Below are 24,599 nucleotides of genomic sequence, written 5' to 3' on the forward strand. Positions count from 1 at the left end.
CTGAAAGGAGGAATGGGTTTCATTCTTAGAGATCCAACCCATAAATTTTTTATGCTTAGTCAACTTACTTCGTATGTTTCTCTCTAGAAGAAGCAGAGACTTGAGCAATAAGAGATTCCTTAATGTTGGCTTTGAAAACTTAATCGAATAATTGTTGAGAGTGATTCACTAGCTATCTTAGACCAAATAAATAAGAAGGCCTTCATGGAAGATCAGAGAACACATTGTATTTTACAAGATATTAAAAACGTAATTTCACAAGTTTAAATTTATCTCATTTATCTTTGTTAACCGTGCTGAAAATAGAGTTGTTCATGATCTAGCTCAGTGGGCTAAAACAAATATAAGCCATATGGCTTGGTGTATACCCCTATTTGGATCCTGCCTTCTTTACATGAGGACCATAGGTTTAGTTAATTGTAATCATCTATTTATTGATTTTTTTTTAAAAAAAAATTAAAAAGGGAAGAAGACTTTACAAAATCAGTCATACATATTCGACTAAAACCTAACTTAGTGAGAAGTCAACTACTACTCACTCATTGAATGACCACTTAAATTAGTCATTTGTCAAGTTACACATGAAAGTCCTTGATTATATATGATTTCAATGACAGTCTCATTAATGTTTATATGATTACTTTGTGAAGAACTTCTTATCCCTCCATAAGACATATTCTAACCAATATATCTTATGTGTATCAAATATCTTCAATGTCTATGTGGAATTTAGTCGGTGGTGTAAATTAGGTTTTTCTTTTTTGTTAAACTTTAAATTGTGTAAACTTGTTCCTAAAGTTTAGGAATTTAGGGGCTAAGTTTGGAAAACTTATTTCCAAAGTAATGTTTTCTCTATATAAAGGATTAATATTAGGAGTGTAGAGATAACCCAACCTAGAAGAGGGGTAAAGCTTTGTGCTTAGGTTTTTGGTCTCTTTGTTAGGGAGGATCGAGTGCTATTGTGAAGGCCAATATTGGTGTGAGAGAAAAACTTGTTTAAAGATGATATTTGGTTTACAAGTGTTTAGGGTTTTGCGTTAAACCAAGTTTCTAGAGAGTTTCCATGTTTCTCTTCTGTTACTGGCAACCATGAAGAAGGTGTAAAAGGTAAGATATGAGGTTGGTTTGAAGAATGATTTAGAGTGTTGGTTTCTCTGGTTTCTTAAATGGTGTTCTCAAGTATGTCTTGTTTACTCTTTTATTTTAGTTTACATTTGTGCGTTGCGGAAAGAGCATGTAATGGTCTTTGATTTAATGAAAGTTTTTCTGGTGGTGTTAACCGTGGATGTAGCATGTAAAGGTAACCATATATATCTTGTGTTGTGTGGTTGTTTATCTTCTGTCTATCTTATTATTTCTCCCATGTTTGGTTCAAATCACCAATTTTCTTTTGTGATCATGTATTCCGCTGTCCTTGGGGTGCCAATTTTCCCAACAGTCTCTACATAAAAAAATAAAGGCTCGATTGCTTTTTTATTAATGTAAAAATAAAAGATAATTGCATTAGCGTTTAAAAACAGATGGAGAGAAAATTTATATATTTCATAGTCTATTCAAAAACTTAGGGGTTATTTCATCATCTATATCATGTCGGGAAGAGATCAGTTTAGGGACAAAGCTTTTGTACCACGAAAGAAACATCAACTAAAAAGAGAACAAGATGAACGGAGAGGATGAAAACAAACACTGTGGTTCTTATCAATAGTTAGTTGCATTTTTTCTTGTACATTCCATGATCATCTGCTTCATTGTGTACTTTCTTTTAGTTTGGAATTTGTAATTGGTTTCAATTACCCAATTATGTTGATGCCTTTCTTATTTTCCAATATGCAGGTTTCGCTCTTTCAATGTTTTGTTGTTTTTCTTTTGTCAAAAATTGCTTAATGTCATGCAACATATAAGACATTTTTGTTTTGCTAGATGAAGAAAAGATACATTGAGAAGATTAGAAGCAAAAAAATAATGCAGCTAACCACCGAGAAAAGTTCATAAAGAGAAGTTTATATGAAGTTGTTTTCCTAATGTTGTTACCCATACATGCTCTTGATAACAAATGTTTCATGTTAATTTTGAAAATCTAACGTCGATAAGAAAAATGCATGCAGAAGGCGGTAACATTTAAAACGTTAACATGGGGCTAGTAAATCGGCAATTTTAAGGATCTTTGTAGACCTTTTATTTGAGTGTTCTCTTAACAAAATTACTGTAAATAGTGGTAATGAAAAGTTAAACCAAATTTAACATAAAAGGGATTGAAACATCTGATAATCTCTAGTTGTTTGCAAGACAGTTTTTTATTTTATTTTATTTTTTTGATTGGGTTTGTATGATAATTTTATCTTTCATTTATTTGTATGGTCTAATTGGATCTTATTTGATAAATGTAAGTTTTTGTTTGATATTTGATCCTTCAAAAACATTTAGAAGAAAGAAGAAAAGTCTCTCAAAATATGTTAGGTGTTTGCAAGACAATTTTTTTTTTCTTTTTTGTTTCCTGGTGTGTTATAAAGACTAAATAATTATCTATTTTTATTTTATTTTTTTGTTTTTTTTTTGATTGGGTTAAAACATTTTTCCTAATAGTACCATTTGAAACAAAACTCAAACAAAGCTCTTAGTCGGAAGCCTAGCAACAAACATTGGGTTTGTATGACAATTTTATTTTTCATTTATTTGTATGGTCTAATTGGAACTTATTTGATAAATGTAAGTTTTTGTTTGATATTTGATCCTTAAAAAACATTTGGAAGAAAGAAAAAAAGTCTTCCAAAATATCTCTAACATATAAATTGTAACTAAAAACAATCTAAATGGAGATGCAAGGTATCGAACCCTCTACCTCTCGCATGCAAAGCGAGCGCTCTACCATTTGAGCTACATCCCCACATGGACAATTTGATTGTTTCTTTATATAAATAGTTACTTTATGTTGCTTCAACTTGTCACCCTCATTTTGATCATTGATTTACATTTTGTTACAAGTTTGCAACCTAATTACCGCTTCACCTTTTTTTATGTTATAAACGCGTTGCCAAACGGGGAACAGACCGGGCAAAAAAACCATCCAAAGTGACTCAAGTTTCTTTGAAGATTTATTTTCTAGGATTGTTTCACCTCACTAAGTATTTACCTGATTTCGCTCTAATGGTCTGTAAGAGATTCATAACTCTAACCAGAATAACCTCGAATTCTACGGAATTAATTATTAATTATCACAAATTTTATTGTATTATCGTCATTCAAAATCGTCTATGAAAAACTAATGAACGCAACCCTAAGTCCTTAACTTAGTATGAATGTTGTGGCATAGTCCATGGACAAAAGGTGAATATTCTTGTTCCCCTCATCCTCGTGGAGAGCATTTGAGATCGAATCAGCGGATCTGAACCGTCTCATCCGTTCTTCTGCTGGTGGGCGTCCTGGTCGTACATTAATGGGTTGGATGCAGGTGCAGAGTTAAAAATCCATTCGACATCCATATCCCCAAAAATCATATTTATTCTTTTTCGGAATGTTTATTTTCTTCACTAATATTGATATTAATAAGTTAGTTGAAGTACCAGAATATAAATGAAACCGATGAGCTTTATTTACTAATATTTGATGGGAGATGAGTTACTTTATTTGATGGGTAAGTAAAACAAATATCAGTAAAGATTACATGTATTTGAGTTTATATTGGAAATCATACATATAAGTAAAACAAATGTCGGCAAAAATTACATGTATTTGAGTTTATATTAGAGATCACGATAATGGTAATAGATCTTAAGTTATTTTTATTAACTTTGTTATATATATATATATACATATATATTTAAAATATTAATTGTAGAAGAAATCCGTTGGGTCATCCACATCCAACTTTTTGGATATCTGATCAATGACAGATATCAAAGTTGGAATTCGCCATATATTGGGTTGGATGTGGATGAAGAGAAAATCAGAACAATAGAAACCATGCTCACCTCTGCTTATCCCCTAAGTTTTACTTTTTCCTACCTAATACTAGTTTCGAGAAAAACGGACAAATAACTTGCCAAGCCCACCATCTTATACCCATTTCTTAATTCTGCCACTGGGAAGAGAATATGCCTTGAGCCAATGGCCTAGCACGAGGCTGAAGTAACTCATGGCATAATTGCCATGCTCACAAAAAAACTCAATTGATCTTCAACAAAAGGGCACCTCAGGGGCGGAGTTAGGAATTACGAGATGGGTGCAAAAATTTACTAGGAGTGCAAAAAAATATTTTTAAGAAGGTGCAAAGAAACAAAAATAGGCTTGTATATGAAAAAAATCTTGTTGGGCCTAAATTAGACTTTGGAGCCAGCTGGACAAGGGGTGCAATTGCAACCCCATGCAGTGGACTGGCTCCGCCCCTGGGCACCTGTACACAAAATCCAAAAAAAAAAAAAAAAACTGTAATCCTTGCCAGCCAAACAATTACAAATCCAACTGAGTGAGGCGTCGTTCAAATTCTACTCCAAATGAGAACAAAAATTTCATGACTGAACCACAGCCATAACTTGGTCCGAGCAAGTACAGAGATTTGATTCACTTATCTATACAAAATCAATCTAACCTGGTCAAGTCAAAGCCAACTTGCTCTCACAAGTCAGGAGTCAAAACTACTACTCATTGTTCAATCATCAAAGTCAAAGACATTCAATTTGAATAACCACTTCAATTTTTCATGTCAAGTTAGAAGTTGGAACATGAAAAATCTTGATTGTTACGGAAAGAAAAAAAATTCTTAATCAAATCAATCAAAACTCTTAAGCCAAATTTGTTTGAGTGGACCTTTCATTAGGACATATAATCTCAATAATATCTTATTGTCTCTGGACAAAGTCCTACGCGCCTACATATATGTAGAAGCGGGTGCGAACCAAGACAAACTAATGCAACGCTGAAGAAGAAAAGCAGCAAGATATCTCCGAACGAGCTAAAATGCTGTTTAGAGGTAATTTAGCCTGTTGCACAATGATCCAGCGACTAAGTGTGTGTGTGGCCGGAGTGCCACTGGAGCTGTAGAGTCTTCATAGGTTATAGACCCGAACTGAAAAGAATGGAGAAGCCAATATGCAGCAAAAGGAATACTGATATTGAAGAAATACAGAGATAGAGACTAAAAGGACAGCATTCATGGCATTATTACAACTGGTTAACATAACGTTCAAATCAATCATACATTTCAAACTAAGAAAATGTAAACAATGGAGCAAACGAAGATGATGAAGATGACAAGTACAGCCAAAAATGCAACTAACTGTGGATAAGAATTGCAATGTTTTTCATACTCGTCCCCTCCATTTCCACCATCTTGTTTACTTTTTCGTCTGCGTTGCCTGAGTGGTCGAAGAGGCTTGTCCCTAGAGAGATCTCGCCCTGGCATGATATAGCTAGATAATTTGACAAAGCTTTTCCTCCCTCTCCCTGCCAATGGTTTTCTCTCCAATCAACCTAAGCAATGGACAAAGTATGATATTATAGAGCCATTGCTTGGGTATATATGTATAGATTTCTGAAAGTTTTGCAGCTCGTAAGACTTTGTCTTGCATAGACATAAGATATTATTTACACAAAATCCGTTAAAAAGACCAAAATCAATAGTAGGAATCACCTATAGGTACTAGTTTAGTGATACTAATTAGTGGCAGGTCCACCCACTAAAACTCAGTAAGCATAGGTCCATAATTAAAAGAAAACACGAAACTGGACCTAATTTTTTAAGCCTAGGTCATGTACACGTGTGGGACACATGTGACGTATTATCATAATTCCCAAAACACCCCGCACTATATAAAAACGGATAGAGACGTTCGTTTCTTTTTCATTCTCTTAATTTATGTTTTCAGAGAAGAGCTCTGCAAGTGAAGATTATTTGAGGTCCTTGTTCAATTCGTGAGTTCGATTCATGAGTTCGAGCTCTGCAAAGTGTAATCGGTAGGTGGATTTTTTGTTCTTACAATATTCATGCTTGATTTTTTAATTTTTTTACTTCGATTTTGATAAAAAATACTTCAGATCTAGATAGATAATCATGTTTTATGTTCATTTCATTAGTAGATCTGATATTTTAATTTCATTTTGTTGGTCTTTGATTTGTTTTTAGTTTGATTTTGTATATTAATCATCAGTACGTATATGATGTATTGGGGTTTTTTGATGAAAATAGTTCAGATCTAGTTATAAAATCATGTTTTATGTTCATTTCGTTAGTAGATCTGATATTTTAGTTTCATTTTGTTGGCTTTTGGTTTGGTTTCAATTTGCTTTTGTGTATTAACCATCACTACGTATATGACGTACTGTTCATTTGTGTTTACTATGCATCTATAGGTTTGGTTTCAGTTTTTTACAGTGTTTTTTTGGTATGAATTGACAGTACATATATGGCGTACTCTTCTGATTTTGTTTTATTCGAAGTTTTTCCAGTTTTTTTTGTTCGATCCATGAGTATGTATGTATAATACTGAAGTGTTGTCACCTTTTTTAGTCTTATCCGTCAGTACATATACAAAATACTGTAATATTTGTTTCTATCCTCTTATTTTTCATAGATTTATTACCTATTCTTGTCATGCAGTTGATTTGTTGTTCATGAATCTTCAGTACATATGTCGCATACTGATAGGAAATGCTATTTGGATGTGCTTTGTCTCATTTTTTAGTCTTATCCGTCAGTACATATACGAAATACTATAATATTTGTTTCGATCCTCTTATTTTTCATAGTTCTGTCACCTATTCTTGTCATGCAATTGAGTTTGGCCACTTCTTTGACATGAAGTTCAGTTTTTAGTTCATGACTCCGCAGTACGTATATGTCAAACTGATATAAACTTCTTCTAATTCTGTTTTATTCACAATTTTGCTACTTCTTTTGGTTTGATCCATGAGTACGTATGTGAGATACTAAAATATGTGCTTTGATTCGGTTATATTCATGGATTCATCACTTCTTGACATGCAATTGAGTTTTTAGTTTATGAATCTGCAGTACGTATATGACGTACTGATAGAAACTTCTTTTGATTCTGTTTTGTTCATAGTTTTGCCACTTTTTTTTTGTTTGACCCATGAGTATGTGTGCGAAATACTGAAATAGATGGTAGCTTTGTTGATGTGTTTTAATATTGTTATATTCTGATCACATTTACAGGTTCCAAAGTCCAATGGATACACACTCTATATGTAAGCAGTGCGGCAGATATATAGTCAGATTTGTAAGTAGTGCAGCAGATATGTACTCAGATTTGTAAAAAGTGCAGCAGATATGTACTCAAATTTTAAGCATGGTGGCAGATATGTACTCAAATTTGTAAGCATTGTGCCAGATATGTACTCAAATTTGTAACACAAATGTAGCAGATATGTACTCAAATTTGTGGTATTTTATATGTTTTAATTAAATTTGGACCTCCCGATAAATAAAATCTCGATTTGGTAGAAGTATGTTATTTCACACATATTTAACCAGTAGGGTATATTAGTCATTTCCATGTTTTCAAAAAACTTTGGACCCTAGGATAAGAATAAAATCCGGTTGGACCCTATTATAAATAACCTTATGGGCTTAGGACCAAACAAGAAATTTTCCAAATCAATAATTCCTGGGTGAAAAGGATATTTAGATTTTGATACTGTTTAAATGGAAGAAAATGTAAAATTAACCAGGGTATAAACAGTTTCATCCTACCCATTTTCAAATATCTGTTCTTATTTTTAATTTACATCAGGATGCATCCAGTTTCAATCCTTGCTATATTTTAAATTTAAATCAGGATGAATCCAGTTTCATCACTGCTATTTTTTTTTTGTGTCCATTTCACCCATACTAATTTTTACTCGTCCATTTGAACCATGTTTTAATAGTGTTATTTAGATAATTACATGTCCTATGGGATTAGACGTTATTGACAAAGTCATTTAAGGGTAAAAGAATACCTTTTGAAAGATCCACTTGAACAGATTTGTTTTAAGATGATAAAACTATTAATTAGAATTTGATTGAATCGATTAAAATCTTATAATCAAAGATTTTCATGTTTCAACTTGACAAATGACTAATTCAAGTGGATCTTTACATACTGCATTCAATGTGTAGTACACTTCTGACTAAGTTTAGCTTTATCTTGACTAAGTTTGACTGATTTTGGAATGAAATTATTTAAATGAAATCTAGCTAATCACAGTCGGACCAAGTCATATGGATGTGGTTCTTTCATAAAGATTTCATTTAACTTAGCAGTCGATTTTGAATGACAGTTGTCGGATCTGAAGTTGTTTCAGGACAGGCAAGATTTATAGAAATCTCGTAATCGGATCATTAGAGGGAAGTCATGGTCATAAAAGTGCCGGGATAAAAATGGCGTTTAGAGGTATATTTTTTTAGGATGTTGTGCAATGAGGAAGCGACTCATAGGCTGTAGCCTGATTGGAATAGAGCTGCTTTAGAAGCAAAGATGCAGGCACTGGAAGATTGATATTGAACGCAAAAGCAAATACAGAGATGGAAGCTAAAAGAACAACATTCACTGGAACTATTAAAACTGGGAAATGCAAACATTGCGTTCGAGTCATAGAATTCAGAATAAAAAGAAAGTAAGCAAAACAATGAAGAAGATGAACATGACAAGTAGAAGAACAGATGCCACTAAGTGTGGATAAGAATTACAGTGTTTAGACTCATCCTTTCCATTCCCACCATCTTTTCTTTTTCGTGGACGATCTTTTCGTGATCGAACACGAAGAGGCTTGTCTCTAAACTGATCTCGCCCTACTAAGAGTTCTCATGGAGTTTTTGTTGTAGTTGCAGAAAATCCTACAACCACATCCATGCAAGAATCTAACAATATACTAAGAAATCATGGTGAAAATTATTCTTTTATTCATTAGAATCTTCAATTGGATACAAGATAATCAATGACTTTACTAGCTCTCCGAATAAACTTTCTCTCTCCTAATTTCTTGTCTAACATACTCTCTGAGATCTCTCCCATTACATGATAATCCTTCCCTTTATATAGAATTTTACATAGTGGATGACAGCTAATAGATCCCTTATTTTCGGAATCATTGTGCGTTACAATCGCTCATATATATTCACTCAACTTCGCACAGTTTACACTTCGCTCAGATCATCACACTTTACTCGTGACTGTGCTGACATCACCATATACGTCATCTCAATTATGCTATGTGCGATGATCTTCTCTTGTGTTAGATAATCTTTGTTTCTCATATATAATGAATGTGTGATATTTCACTTCTACATTTTGCCTCTTATCATGTCGTTCTCTTTATAAAGTGAGCGACATGAGAAATCTCCATCTTAAAGTATCACACATGTTCAACTTTTCATATTCTCCCTTGCCGACACACTTCCGGAATCTGAGCTTTCCTAATTTACGCGTGTCTTCTTGATTACTCATCATATGGCACGTCCTTATAACCGCTCCATTCTATCCGTTTATTCTTCGCATTAAAAGAAATAAACCTCCAGAAACGAGAGTAAATCGTATTATATATCTTCCTTCATCTTCTTCTTCCTTATTTTTACTTCTTCTTTCTTTTTCACCTGTTACTGCAATTTTTATCTTCATCATCTTCTCTTTCTTTTCTTTTTTTTACAGTCTATCATCTCTTCCCATCTTTTTTATTGTTCTCCGCCTTTTCCCCTCTTTTTCTTATAATCTAGTCTCAATTTCACTGATTCGATCATAATCTTACTGATTTGATCTTGATCAAATTTATTTTTTTTACTTATAAACCAATCATCCCATTCTTAAAATGGCTCCTACTGGCATAAAGATGGAGATCGAATTCACCAAACTCAAGAAAGAATTTGATATCAGAGCTTATTCGCTTTCCCTTCCTTCTGATTCTGATTATTCATCCAAACTCAATTTTGAGTTAATCAATTCTGTACAACGGAAAAATCAGAAGATTATCGTATCATTAGGACAACTTCTGAATAATCTTAATATCCCATTGTATAATCCATAAATACCTTTGTTCTACGAAATTCTGGCTGATAATCGATTTGCACGGGGAATATTTCAGCTTAGTGGTGATGCTATTAGAATAATTCTGGAATACTCGCGTCGCGCAGCAGGATTAGCAACTTCTTATTCTTATGAAGTACGGAATGAATTGTTCCGTGACAAAGCTATCGATCCTGCTGATTATTAACTTCTTCAAACACTACTATGTTGCGATCATGAAGAATGAATCAACCAAGTGGGTCATTCGCTTAAGAAGAAAGGATGGAATTTCTGAAGATGAAAAGATTATCCGAGATGTAGATTGGAATGACAAATCCAATAGTACTGCTTGGAGGTCCGGTGACACGTGTTCGCACAACAAACCATATACTTCATGCAATGTATTTCTCGCGCGAGATTGATAACAACAGCAAATCACATGAAAGCTAAGTACCACTCTCCTTGAACATTTTACTTACCATAAATAAAAAGTTTTTGATTTGATTTACCAATGCAATACAATCGCACAATTACAAAGACTTCACAATTACAAAAAACCGAGAAAAATATCGCATATTGTTTAAGTATGTTGGAAATGGGAGACAAACATAATGGAAACAAAGTATAGGAGAAGGAGAATTAGTGAGTTCCCTTTATTAACTATTATCATATAAATACAAGAGGGAGATAACTCTAGCTATTACATGTGTTAGCTTGCATGTGAGGTGGTATTAGATGTGTCTATAAGAAGGGGGGTGCATGACATGTGTCCAAGGAGAAGGGAGGTGCTTTACATGTGGTCATCCACATATATTCCTACAACACTCCCTCTTGGATGACCATCATTAAAAACTTATTGCTTTGTCAAAACCTTGCCTGAAAACATCCGTTCATGAAAAACTGGTCGAAGGAGAAAGACATTTGAGCTTATGAAATGGCGTCGCCTGTGAAGACTTTTCTCCTTTGTGGAACCGTGTCAGGAAAAATATTTTTCACAAAAACCTGAACACTCATAAGGAAAAGAACAACCTCAACCAGAGGTGTATTACTAGTATTTTTTTTGTTGTCTCATTAAAAACCTTTCTGAGTAACAAAACCCAGTGGGAAAAGTAACTCGGTGAAGGAAAAGAGTACAACATACTTTTGCGTCATCATTGCTTCGTTGGATACTCCCCCTGATGATGACATATCCCCAAGATTGCATTTTTAGTGTCAGAGTTGTCTCATTAAAAACCTTTTCAAGTAACAAAACCCTGTGGGAAAAAGTAACCTTGGTGAAGGAAAAAAGTTCAACATTCCACTATATGCTCTCCCTGGCATAGGACAATTTCTTCAGTCTAGTACAGTTATGGGAGATCGGACAATTCCATTAGTCCTATATGGTCGGACTCTTTCTTTAGTCTTTTGTATTCATGCAATCACGGTAGCCGGAAAATTACTTCAGTACGGTGCATTTGGGAAATTCCTTTAGTCCTATTTATGTCAACATCACATCGTTGGATGCTCCACTTGATGTCGACATCTCCTCATGATTTGCACTTATGGTATTATTGTTGTCTCGTTAAAAACCTTGTCGAGTGACAAACCCCTATGGGAAAAAGTAACCTCGATGAAGGGAAAAATAGTCCATCATACCATTGGACGCTCCCCCTGATGTAGGACAATTTCTTTAGTCCATCGCAGTCATGGGAGTTTAGACAATTCCGTTAGTCTTACGCATGCAATCACGAGCTTAAGATAATTTCTTTAGTCATATGCCTTTCACATGTAGTCATGGAAGTTCAGACAGTCTCTTTAGTCCTATAATTCTCACATGTTTTTCAGATGTGGACTTAGGTAATGACTTAGTAAATAAGTCTGCCACATTTTCTTCAGAATTTACTTTAATGACTTGAATGTTTAGAAGACATTGTTTTTGCTGATTGTAAAAGAACTTCGGTGATGTATGTTTCGTATTATCACCCTTAATGTACCCTTGCTTCATCTGTTCGATACAAGCTTCATTATCTTCATAAATTCAAGTTGGCTCTTCTGTGGTAGAACTCAAACCACACGTCCCTCGAATATGTGTAATGATAGACCTTAACCATATACACTCACGAACCATCTCATGTAGGGCAATGATCTCAGAGTGGTTCGTGGAGGTAGCCACAAGGGTTTGCTCGGTCTACCTCCATGATATCGTTGTATTCCCTATGGTGAACACGCATCCAGTTTGGGATCGACCTTTGTGTGGGTCTGAGAAATACCCATCATCAGCAAAACCAACCAAAACATTATTTGAGGTTTCGGTGTAAGGAGTCGCAATTACATTAGCAGCTCTCGTTTCGTCTTCATCGGGATAAAAAAAACCAAAGTCAATGGTTCCCTTTAGGTATCTTAAGATATTCTTTATACCAATCCAATGACGTTGCGTTGGTGTTGAGCTATATCTAGATAACAAGTTCATTGAGAACAAGATATTTGGTCGAGTACATTGCTAACTACAATAATATGCCTATTGCACTTACATAAGGACATCCTTCTCCCAATACCTTTTCGTCACCTTCCTTTAGACGAAATTGATATTTATGTACATCTAAATTTCGAACATTCATGGGAGTGCTAGTCGGCTGCACATTGTCCATATTAAATTTCCTAACTATCAGATGGACATGTGCAGACTGGTGAATTAATATTCAACAAGCTCGATGTTCTAGTTTAAGTCCTAGACACATCCGAGTTTTCCCAATATCTTTCATCTCAAATTCGAATTTCAAATAGCTTGCGATTACTCTTACTTCGTCAAGAGTACCTACTATGTTCATATCGTCGACATAGGCAGCTATACTTGCAAATCTGGAACTCTTTTTATTTACAAACACGCGGGGGAACAATTATTTATTGTATATCCCTTCTCAATCAAATAATCACTTAGACGGGTATGTCACATCCAACTGGATAGTTATAATCCATAAAGTGAGCGTTTCAACTGAATTGCAAACGCACTCCGTGGTTTAGAGTTACTTGATTTGAGCAATGAAAGGCCATCTAGCACTTTCATGAATATCTCTTTATATAGATCCTCATAGAAATATGATGTAACCACATTGATAATCTGCATTTCAATCCCTTCTGAAAACATCCAAGCTCATATAATTAGTAGATTATTGTGATGTTCACTACTAGAGAATAAGCGATCCAGGGGTTTTGAGAAACCTCGCGCCACAAGGTGAATCTTTTATACTTTAAGAATTCATTCCTCTCACTACGCTTTGTGATAAATAATCATATATATCACATAGGCTTTACACTTGGTGGGTTATCACTACCATACCAAATACCTGTATATTTGTCAAAGAACTAAGTTCTTCCTGGATTGCGAAGGCCAAATATGCTCTTTTGAGATTAATCAATATAGAGCATGGTTCGATCTCATTGTGATATACTTTTGGAGGAACTATGTATGAATTATATCATCAACATCCATGCATGATCCTTTCATTGACTCATGCACATTCTCATAATCCAATAGGATTTCATTTTTCTCTAGAATCATCTAAAACTTCGGAGCGTCCTCCAGTATGATTCATGGGCATATTTAGAGACAATATCATGAGATGATTGCGGATGATATAAACATTAGATTGTGTCTTACTCAACCACTTCCTTTCTAGGTGAGCATTAGTCGAACCTGGTGGTCTCTCCAACTTTCTTTTTGGATCCACGGCCTCAACCACACTTCCAAAAAATGTAGATGCAACACCTAAGTTTATGGTGCATATCTTATATTAAGGATTTCTAACCTTGCAGGCATGCTTGAAGTTGGTATGCCTGATGTCGTCACTTTAGCGGTATCAATAAATGCATCAGGCAATAGAATCTGCACATTAAAAATATTGATAATTCTTTTCACTTCACTTTCACATCGTGGAGTGCGGGATCAAGATGAGACAACGTGGGAACACACCACGACAATTCATGTCGTTCCCTTTGGAATTCCTTTCCCATACCTCCCCCTAACGACGGGAAGGTTGTCTTATCAAAGTGACAATCCGCAAGTCTGGCGATAAAGAGATCGCCTGTCAAAAGTTCTAAGTAGTGGATAATTGTTGGGGATTCATATCCAACATAAATACCTACTCGTCTTTGTGGATCCATCTTAGTACGCTGTGGGGGCATAATAGGCACGTATACGGCACAACTAAATATGCGTAAATGTGAAATATCAGGCTCATATACAGTTACCAACTGGTACGCAATAAATGGTTGTCTAGCAGTGGGTGTAAAACGAATAAATAATGTTGCATGAAATACGGCGTACCCCCAGGCAGTAATAGGAAGGTTGGAACGCATAACCAATGCCCTACTTATCATTTGTAACCTTTTGATGGTAACTTTTGCGAGACCATTTTGAGTGTGTACATGGGGTACGGGATGCTCTGCGTTAATTCCATTAGACATACCGAAATCATTAAATCCTTTAGATGTAAATTCTCCAGCATTATCAAGTTTGATAGACTTGATTAGAGAATCAGGATCGTTAGCCCTTAATCGTATAGTCTGTGTTGGGAGATTTGCGAATGCAACATTTCTTGTGGACAACAATGCAACGTGTGACAACGGGTCGAAGCATCATCCAGAACCATAAACTAAATGGCCGCATTCTGGATGTATAGGTCCACCAATATCACCTTGTATTCTTAGTAAAAATGGAATACTTTTTTTGGTATCTTTAACATAGGATGATCTCGATCCTATATTTGCTAATCAACAAGCTTTGCAGAATGAATGATGCGCATTTGATAAGGACATCGAAGAAGAATGGGATGGTGGGTGCGCTTCAATTACTTTGGAAGGAGAAGGTTGCGCTTCTCTTACTTTAGAAGGCATAGATTGTGCATCATTTACTTTAGAAAGCACATTGTTAATTTGCAAGGTAACAATCTGTATTCCCATTTTCTAGTTCATTCTAAAGAAGGGATGTCCGTGTGAGTTCTTCGAGACACGGATCATCATATCACGACCTGGGTTCCCCAGTCGATTATGCCAAAGCTTATATGAGTCACAGGCCAACAGTTGATCGTTGGTAACAACATGTGATTTAATAATCCTTATAGTTGTGACGTACAATCCACTAGATTGACTCATTAGTTTATCTAAGATGAGCTTCCTTCCGCATTCACTAGAGATCTCATATACGTACTCAGTTGCATTTTCATAGTGAGTTTCCAAGTGATAACCATTTGCACGGATATACTTGAAAGTCAACAAGGTGAGGTTAGCTCTTGGTGCATATAGATCTTCTGTGACTGTAATCATTGTGCCGTTTGGCAACAAAAATTGAGCCATACGTCGCCCAATTATTACTTATGATGATCATATCATCGTAGTCACAGAGGTATTACAAGGAGTAAGATCGACAATTTCTTAAGATAGTGTGGGTGCTTCCACTATCACCTAGACATTATATTTCTCCTTAATACATTCCTAAAAGTACATTATGCAGGAATTTTATAAAAATGAACAATTTATCTCACTTTCTTTAGAGATGATGTCATTTCATTCTAATATACATGATAAACAATAGAATATCATAAACAAAGTAAAATTCTACATAATAAAAAAACAAGTGCTTATAAATAAAATATACATGCAACATTAAAAAATCCATAATCTAACACAACATAAATTACAAGAGAATAAACGTATTTAGGCCCAAGAAAATTCAGGTACTTCAATTGCTGGGGCAATGTTCAAATTGCCCAGGAAGTCTGAAATTATGAGGTTGACTTCAGTTTAAGATTATTTTCGTTCGTGTAATGACCTTCTTGCTCGAGAGATTCCTGGTACATTTTATAGCTCGCAGCTACGTTGACACTAGCCTTACATTGCTTTTATCCATGTCCGGTAAATTTGTACTTGTAACAAGGCGCATTTCCATCTACGTCCTTTCAGTAGAGGGATTCTTAGGTGTTTTCTCGAACTTAGGGTCACTAACACTATGGCCAGAATTTACTTCTCCGTGCCCATTAATATGGTGCTCAAGTCCTTCTGAGTCCACCAAAAACGACAAAGTCTGGTACCATTTTCCCGTAGCCAAGTTTCTTTATGGATGATATGGATTATCAAAACCAAATTTCCTTATGGTTATTGAAGGTGTAAACCTCTTGTAAAACAAGCGCACCGTTTGCGAACCAACTTTCTTTATGGTTAGAACATGGACCAATCGTTTGCTAACCAACTTTCTTTATGGTTTAAAAATTGCAAACAATTTGATAATAAGGCTGACAAAATAGTCAACTGAAAATAAGCCCATTAAAAAAATAAACTACTGGCTCATTTATCATTTACATGCGCATAATTATTAGGATTTGATTTTCAATCCGTTTGCACGTTTTAGTAGCAGACCATTTGCGGGGGAAATATTCAAAGAAAATTTTATAAATGATTTTAGGTTAAGATTCAGAACATCCATTATTAATATCAAACCAAGATATAAAAATAAGCATAAAGTACATGTCATAAGTTAAAAGAATCATAATATCACATCATTACTAAAAAAAATTGCATTGTAAAGCATAACACATGATGAGAAAAATAATATGCATGCATACATACATGAAATATAATATTTGATGGATAAAAGAAAAAGGTAAAATGTTCATTGCATGCTTGTAAAATATAAAGGAAGTAGTACAATAAAAGAATAGTCCAACTTTTTTTTGGTCATAAACAAACGATTTTAATTAATTAATTAATAAAAAAATTCTTTTAAATAAAGGTAAATAAACTTTTGTCTATTAGGAGACATTAAAATCGTTTCATGTGATAAAGGGAAGACACGTGACAAAAATAGAAGAGGACAATCTATCATTATTAGGAGACAAGAAAGACAATACATGTCATTTTCAAGTTAGGAGACAAGCATGCATGTGATAAGACAAATAATGATTTTTATTTATTTATTATTTTTCAAGTTAGGAGACAAGCATGTGATATGGATACAAAACAAACTATCCCTATCAGGAGCAAACAAATTTTCATATGATTGAGAAAAAAATACTACCATGAGATTTCATATCATTATGTGATATATATATATATATATATATAACATAGAGAGAAATATATATCACAATCAAGGGAAAAAAATGCATCTGTAAAAGAAAACATGGATTTTCTTAACAAATCAAAAAGGGAGTAGTTTAGCTATACATTCTTTTAGCTTTCCTTTACTTACTTGATGTAGAGAACAAGAAGAACTAGTAGAGATGAAGTATATTTTTTTTTATTTTTTATTTTTTTAGTGGAACTAGTAATTGTAGCTGATCTAGAAAACAAAATTTACTTCCTTGATTGATTAAAAAATACTTAGTTGGTTAGCACAAGGTGCTGATAACGTGTTTAAGTATGTTGGAAATGGGAGACAAACATAATGGAAACAAAGAGAGGAGAAGGAGAATCAGTGAGTTCCATTCATTAACTATCTCATATAAATACAAGAGGGAGATAAGCTATTACATGTGTTAGCTTGCATGTGAGGTGGTATTACATGTGTCCATAAGAATGGAGGTGCATGACATGTGTCCAAGGATAAGAGAGGTTTATGACATGTGGCCATCCACACATATTCCTACAACACGTATATCAATTTATTAGAATTTCTCTTGAATATTTGCTTTGCTTCAAATGATATGGTATTTCACATGGAGAGTAGTAGGTGGCAAAATAAGACTTCATCAACAGGCTAGTAAGACCTAAACAATAAGCTGCATAAGACCTCATTAGGATCATTTCCATGGGACGTATTTATCAAATGACACGAAACAAGTCATATAAAGGAAATCAAAACAAAAAAAAACGATTTGAACTTGCATATAAATGTAAATTTTTTACAAAAGAAATGTTGAATACTAATATAAATTATTATTTGCATTACAACACAACATGAGGCAGAGAACATGGAGTAATAATTTCGCATGATTAGATCGCAATACTTATTATTCGCATTCAAGGAAGGATACTTCATACTTCGCATACTTCAAGAAACGATACTTCATATATACTTCTCAAAGCTTCGGAACTTCACAAAAGAATAGAGACAAGTACGTACTTTTCAAGCCCAGTATTCTTTCGCTCGTTCCTTCAACAACAAAGATCAAAGGCTACACCAACATCACGCTTCTCGCTCCAACAACTACAACAAAGCGTATTTTTTCTTAAAGATCGCTCTACAAGCAATATTCAAGAAAAAAGAGGCAAAATGTAGGGGCAAAATATCGCACAACATATCAAGTGTGCGTCATTTATACAAGGATGTGTGTCATTATCAACAGCAAGAGCATGAGAGAATGTAGCATGAGCGTGAGAGAACGTAGCAAGAGCGTGAGATAACGTAGTAGGAGCGTGAGGCAATAGTAGCACGACCACGAGACAATATTAGTTGTAATCCACTACATGTTAGCTGTCATCCACTATGTAAACACCTATATAAAGAGAGATGAGTCTTATCTTTTGTATTCATCTTCTTCCTCCATCACCTAAAACTAGATCTAGAGCTCTACCAAAAACCCATTAATGGAGATTCTAAATGTAATACTTATGTAATTTCAACAATCATAGTGAAGAACCGTGGATGTAGATAACATTGATCGAACTGGTGTGGTTTTAAAAGAACCTACAACTTAGACCTGCAAGTATACAGGGTCAGTTGTAGTGAGTGAGGTAAGAAGGGGTTTGTCCTCAGGGACTTGGTATGTGTAGTTGAATCTATGGTCTCACCACAACTGATTTCATAACAAGAAGTAACACAAATAGGGATTTTGTTTGCCGATACGGCTAGATGTTGGTTATGTAACACAAAATAGAAAACAAGAATGCATATTAAAGGGCACTAGGGCAGTCGAATCCACCACCTAATCTCAGCTAAGTCAGTACAGTTTCAATAATGTTCTTGTCCCTTTTTATGTACACCGGACAAGATGCAAGTCTGCCGTTTATCCAGGGTCTCAATGGATGGATTAATATCAACTAAACCAACTAACTAATCCCTAGTATTAGCTGTCTTCTCACAGTACAACTAATCACAGATCAATTTGATAACTTAGATAATTAAACCTTTCTTAAGATGGATATTCTAATTGCAATTAGGGTATGTTTCCATAACACTAACTGTCTTTTCAGGGCACAATTAGTCAAGGGATCAATAGCAGACAATGAAGCATGAATTGCAGCACATTCATCACAAAAGTATTCTAACTACAATGGATGCATGAAATACACTGTGAAAGTAAAATGATTAAGAGCTCAGATTATATTTATCCTAAACAAGTAAAGCACAACAAGAACAATATCAGAAACATGAATCAAACTTAGCAGTAAATTAATGGTTTCATCTCAACCCTAGCAAAAGTAATTAGAACATGATCAACACAATATACTACTACATCTTGGTGCACCGGCTAATCTGGGCATACCCAATTTCACACCCAAGACGTCAATTTATACATATAACAACTTTCCCCCCAAAACCCATAAAACAGTGAAATTAGGGTTTACCAAAAATTGAAATTAAGTTTTACCTAATCACTGAAAACACTTGAGAGCTTTGACCCATGCTTTTTCTTATTCTCCTGCTCCTTGTCTTGCTCCATGTGCGTCTCTAGCTCGAGCTATCTTATCAACTCCTCACCTAGGGTTTTCTGAATAGTGGAGAAGGAAATAAAATAGCTGGTTAGAGGGTTGGTGGAAGTGATGGTGATGATGGGTTTTGGTAGTTGTTTGAATGGAGTGGTTGAGGAAGGTGGTGGTTGATCTCGAGGTGGCGTAAGGTGGTGGTGATGGCATAGTTTTTTCTTTAGACGGTGAGGGAGAAGATGAAGTCAATAGAATTGGAGAAGGGTGCGTTTGTTTTGCGGGTATAGGTGTTAGGTGTTGTAGTGTTGAGCGGTTGTAGCAAATTCGATGTCCAGCGAAGATGATACGTTAGATGATCACATCTGGATTGAATCGAACGGCTAAGATGGAACAAGCTTGCAGCGACCATTGGATGCGTGATACAACAATTCTGACGGCTTAGATTGGAGTTAGGTACTATGATGTTTGACAGGAGCTTCAAGATTTGATGCTCGGTGATGAGGCGAACGTTGGATGATGTGATGGATTCAATCTGACGGCTCTCATGGAAATGGGTATGGATATTGGAAATGGATTTGGGTAAGGGTTTTGGGCCTTGGGTATGCTAAGCCCATATATTCTTTAAGGACAATTCTTCCTCTTAAAGCCCACTTCTAGTTGATCCGGCTCTTGCAAACATCATTCTTCGCTGCCTTTCTGCGGGAGTCTTTGCCGTTTCTTTGCTCTTTTCGCTCCGTGAGTTAACCAGGCTTTATTTAGTACCTAAAAATGCAAAATTAATTGAGAAAAGTATTTATTCTTGAAAACAACGAAAACACAGAATATGGGATAAAATGGAGCGTTAGTGCACAAAAGATGAGTTAAATGCCAATAAAAAGGGTGCAAATATATACAATATTTTGCACTCATCAAATACCCCCAAACCTGAATTTTACTTGTCCTCAAGTAAAACAAAACTAAGGAAATCATACCTATACCACTGTCGCTGGTTTCTCGATTGCATTTAGCGAATGAAATTAGCCTTTTAAACCACTAAGTGTCCCTAGTGGACGAGTTGAAGTCTCGTGAAGGTTTGCTTGGAACGTACCTACAAATTTCTAGGACAAAATATAAGCTCAGATTCCATCAAATGTGACATGTGCAAGACAGTAGAAGCTCACAGCAAAATGGAGATGTCAATCTAGCTATCAAAGGCACAATCCTAGCACTCATAACAAATAAAGACATGTGATAAGAGTGTAAAGTGTATCTACACATGTGTAAAGAAAGATTGGATGTTATGACTACTAATCACCAAGAGATAGTTTCTCAGGCTAAGAACCGAGGTCGAAATCTAGCTAGCTGTCCGGACTTTACGAGAATTGTGAATGAGTTGGAGGTATTTCACAATTACTCGCGTTGTACATCAAGGACATACACCCATCCTTGCTTATTACAATAAAACAACAAAAGATGACTCTTTACATGACTCTTATTTACATTGACTACTCTCTTTTATTTTTGGAACAAGAGAGAATGGAATTGATAAATACTTGATTTTTTTTTTTTTGATATTTTTCTGAATATATACATCATTTTTTTTTCTTTTTTTTTAACATGGTAACACTTTTGATACATGTACAAAAGGAAACAAAAATTACATGACTCTTAGAAAGAGGTAGCCCTTTTTGATGCACCCAGTTAAATTCGATGGTTGTTTTTCTTAACGTAACCTCCACCTTCTATCCCAACCAACCAAAGAACAAGCTAGTCAAGTCTCGTTCAGTATTCTAAAGTGATTGGCAACTAAAACTTCCGATAGAACACCTCAAGGTTGAGGCTATACATGTATTGGTAGATCGTGCGTGTGCGAATTTCTTATCACGACGTGAATTGTGCTAGAATCAGGGTGCCTAAATATCTAGACTAAGATTCCTTATGTTTACATACATGCAAAAGAGTCAACATTTCAAGGTAAATGAGCTCCATTTTTATGTTTTTTCAATTTTTTAATTATTTATTTCGATTTTTTATTTTTCAAAAAGAGGGAGGAGTTTAGTTTTCAATTATAGCATGATATCACGGTATCTACTTTTCACCCCTAAACCTAAACTAAACATTGTCCTCAATGTTTCTAATGATAAACAGATTTATAATTTTAACATAACAGGAGAATATGTTAAGTTTTGAGAGAAAGGAAAGAGATTACCCGATTTGACGAAAGAAAAAAAACCGAACTCCATTATTCATGGTTAGAATCCAACATATTTCAGCCGCGATCACCATGGAGTAGCCAAATATATACAGAATGGAAAAAGAAATCAAGTCAAAGTGACTCAACCTGAAGATTTTGAATCTTCAGGATTATATACAAAAATTCACTATATACATAAAGTCTAAAGAGTTGAGGATCAACCCAAAAGACAAAGTGTTGAAACATAGACAGTTTCAAAACACTAAAATTGGTCTGAAATGAGAGTGAGAGTGAAAAACCAAATGAGCTACCCCTAAACCTGGATTTTACACTAGATATATTATTGGATACAAAATCTCGCGGTTTTGGGGGTTCATCATGCACAAGGTCTAACTCCAAATGGACTTTGTTAGGGACGGGCAAACATGCATATTCCAACTATGGCTCCTTAAAAGTATTGTATTTAGATGCAAAATAGTCCAAGAGGACTTGAGAGGCACACAGTTCCAATCCTAGGTTGGGAATTTTCAGAAAAGTTGGTTTAAAATTTTTGTTACAAACCAAATCTAGGTTGGGTGGAATAATCTCAATCTGTGACTTAGGAAAGAAGGTGACATCTAAGTTTCTCACATGCATGAGATCAAAAGTACCAATATTATCAGTCACATCACCATTTTCTAAGTCATAATCAAGTTGTGTAGCATGCTCATCATCACAAAACAATTTCACAAGTCCAAATTCAGAATCATGGTTATCCGAAATATCCAAATTAACATCAAAAGAAGCAATATATTGTGGCTTAGATATGGAATCATACACATCAACTATATTTTCATGCATAGGATCATTAGTGTCAACAGAAGATTCAACATTACCTAAGTCATGCTCTTCACAGGATAACTTCACAATATCTAAATCAGTAGCCTCATCACATGTATATGGAATACTAGAAGAAACATCATTCATGAAGGTCGGGGCAGAAAAGCCTAATGTATTTGAACCCAAAGGTTCCATAACATTTTCAGCATAGACATGTTCTTCTAATATAACATCGTCATAATCATCATCATCACAAATACATGAAAATCCTATTTTGTCAAAACCATTAGTATTTTCCGCCCATACATCTGCCTCTAAAATAGGTGAATATGGATGACATTTTCAGCAATAGGGTATGAAACACTATATCGAGAATTAAGATCATTGGGAAAATCAACATCTGACTCATGGTGATCATCCATATCATGTGACATGGTCCTAGTTCCCCTATAGGTTTCCCACTAATGGGTTTTCTCTGCGAATTCAGCTAGGAATTACCATGCATCGTCCACAGTTTTATCAATGAATTCACCATTACACATATATTCAACCAAGGCTCGAGACTTAAAATCTAGTCCCTCATAAAGAATGGCGACCAGTCTCCACTTCTCGAGGCCATGGTGAGGACACTCAAACAACAAATCATTAAACCGTTCAAAATAATGAAAAAGTGTTTCTCCATATAAATGGACAAAACAATTAATACTTCGACGAATAGAGATGGTTCTATGATGTGGAAAGAACTTTTTGACAAATTGATTTGTGAGTTGGTCCCAAGTGGTGATTGACTGCGGTCTCAGATTGTAAAACCATGTTTTAGCCCTTTTCTTTAAAGAAAATGTAAACAAGCGCAATTTCAAAGAGTCTTCGGATATATGGTCAGGTTGTAAAGCCCGGACAATTTGTTCAAACTCTCTTACATGATTAAAGGGATTCTCAGAATGGAACCCTCGAAATATAGGAAGTATTTGTATCATGCTTGCGTTTAGTTCAAATGGGCCATCAATCTGGGGTAAGACGATACATGATAACTGACTTATTCTGTTAGGGTACATGTATTCATGGAGACTACGGGGTTTATTCACACACTCGCCCATTTTTGTTTTTTTTTTTCAAAAAATTTGGTTTTAATGGGTTTTGAAATTTGGTTTGAAAGGGTTTTGAAAAGAAAATTTGGTTTTAAGAATGGGAGCAAAATTTTGGTTTTTGAATGGGAGAAAACTTTTGGTTTTAATTTTGGGAGCAAGCCCACATCGGTGGAGCAAAGCTTTGGTTTTGAATTAGGAGCAAAATTTTGGTTTGAATACGGGAGAAATTTTTTTTTCAAAAATAAAAAGGAAGCCCACTACTTGGGTTAAATGAGGCCCAGTTGGGTTATTTGACCTAAGCCTAGTTTGTGTTGAAATTGGTTTGGGCTCACGAATTTGAAGCCCAACAAAAGTTATCACAAACCCACAAAAGAAAGAAAAAAAAAATAACAATACAAATAAATACAAGCCCACAGAAAAAGAAGAAAAAATTATTACAATCCCAAAATAGAAACACTTAATTATTACAAGCCTAAATGAATTTTAATGAGGCCCGGTTGGGTTAGCTCATGGGTTAGGCTTACCTATTTTTGGAGGAAGCCCAGTTGGGCTTTTGTCCCCTTTTCTTTTGTTGCACAGCCCAGTTGGGCTTTGGTTCACAGCAGCAACAACACCAGCAGCAGCAGCACAGCCAAGAGGAGCAGCAGCAACACCAGCTCCACAGCACCACAACAGCAGCAAAATTTGCAAGTTCAGTGAAATGCAATGAGATGCACAGCAATAAGGCAGAGATTATGTGAATGCAGGAGGCAGTAAGATTAATTGAAAGATGCAAGTTATGATGCAGAACAATATGCAAAGATAAATGCAAGAACAATATGTAGTGAAGGTGCAAAATGCAAATGCTAATAGAGCAGAGGAAATGCAGATGTAGTGATGATGCAAATGAACAACAAGAGAAAAAGCTAA

The 24,599-nt window shown here is 35.1% G+C and overlaps 1 non-coding gene across 1 annotated transcript; it reads right to left on the reverse strand.

Moving 5' to 3' along the window:
* Positions 1–2,811: 2,811 nt before the first annotated feature.
* Positions 2,812–2,884, reverse strand: TRNAA-UGC. Its single transcript has one exon. It is a non-coding gene; the product is annotated as a tRNA-Ala (tRNA).
* Between the last annotated feature and the right edge of the window lie 21,715 nt (positions 2,885–24,599).

This window comes from Papaver somniferum, unplaced genomic scaffold, assembly GCF_003573695.1.
Source record: "Papaver somniferum cultivar HN1 unplaced genomic scaffold, ASM357369v1 unplaced-scaffold_10, whole genome shotgun sequence".
NCBI classification, from domain to species: Eukaryota; Viridiplantae; Streptophyta; class Magnoliopsida; order Ranunculales; family Papaveraceae; genus Papaver; species Papaver somniferum.